The sequence below is a fragment of the Sorex fumeus genome, unplaced genomic scaffold (assembly GCF_029834395.1).
Source record: "Sorex fumeus unplaced genomic scaffold, SorFum_2.1 ptg000131l, whole genome shotgun sequence".
Taxonomy (NCBI): Eukaryota; Metazoa; Chordata; class Mammalia; order Eulipotyphla; family Soricidae; genus Sorex; species Sorex fumeus.
The window spans coordinates 30,448,312-30,449,593 of record NW_026606188.1 but is presented as its reverse complement, the minus strand read 5'-3'; the positions used below and the strand labels follow the sequence as shown (position 1 = coordinate 30,449,593).

Sequence of the window (1,282 nt, the reverse complement as noted above, 5' to 3'; positions counted from 1 at the left end):
CTGTCACTGTCCTCCTGTTGTTCATTGATTTGCTTGAGCAGGCCCAGTTACATTGTGAGACTTGTTAATTTGTTTGGCATATCGAATACATCATGGGTTTCTTGCCAGGCTTTGCCTTGTGGGCGAGATATTCTTAGTAGCTTGCCAGGCTCTCCAAGAAGGGCGGAAGAATCAAAGGCAGAGGAATTAAATTCGGGTCGGCCTGGTTGGCCACGTGCACCACCAGCCCACTGTGCTATCACTGCAGCCCGTTGTTGTAGAACGAAGAGAAGGTTAGCATTCCCCTTGACAAGGATGGAAGAGACTTCGACCTGCAACACACATATGATTAAGGATCTCAATATGTGTTTAATAAATGACTATATACAATATGCTTTTGCCTTGTAATATTTGAAGAATTAGGAGGAGGTCCTTGAACCATAATCCATTGGTTCCTGGCCTGGATCCTATCCATGGGTGGTAAAGTAATTTATCAGGAGAGCAAGACGGTTTAGGAGAGCAAAGTTAGTTTACTGAGAAAGAAACAGAATGATACAGCAGAGGCCTCCAAAGAGATACCCTAGCATTGAAAGGGGACATATATAATGGCATATTTTTTGGTTGCTCTAGGCAGGAAACTTTTGCTTTTTATAAATTAGTTAGTCCTGGGAGGGGGTAAGCAGGAGATATGTATTCTTTGTATAACTTTAGGGAGAAAGTTAATTGTATATAAAAGATTTTAAGCCAGTCACATAAAAAGAAACATAATAATTTGAACCAACTATGAAATGTTCTAAGTTAATTATATGCACACGAATTGTTTTTAGCCTATCCTGGGAAGGGAACAGAGTGACCAGTTAAAGGAATTTGTGTGGCAAAGGCATAGGATGTATGCTGGGCCTAATTGATAAAGCAGAGGAGAGGTGCCTAGGCCAGTCCTAGGAACTGAGGGGCAGAATGGAGCAGTGGTGGGTTCTCCAGAACCTCCAGGGCATAGCTCATAATGCTAGCAAGGAGGGTCTCAGCCTGCCAGGCCTTTGAAATGGAGACTTAAACTGGGCTTCTCTTTAGGGTGCATTAGTTTGACCACTTCAATGTTTATCACAGTTGAAAGTAAATAAAGGTTTTTTAATAATTACTTTTTTTGAAAAGATGAATTTCTTCCATATTCCAATGTAAGCCTCACAAACAAAGACCATGTTAATCTTATTTACCAATATATCTTCAGGATCTGGCATGAACTAGACCACTAAGAAATTAATATTTGGGGGGGCTGACGAGATGGTACAATGGAAGGGGAGTT

The 1,282-nt window shown here is 41.1% G+C and overlaps 1 non-coding gene across 1 annotated transcript; it reads left to right on the top strand.

The window, feature by feature from the left end:
• Positions 1–251: 251 nt before the first annotated feature.
• On the top strand, positions 252–377 carry LOC130015819 (U6atac minor spliceosomal RNA). The gene has a single exon (XR_008791148.1). It is a non-coding gene; the product is annotated as a U6atac minor spliceosomal RNA (small nuclear RNA).
• Positions 378–1,282: the final 905 nt, after the last annotated feature.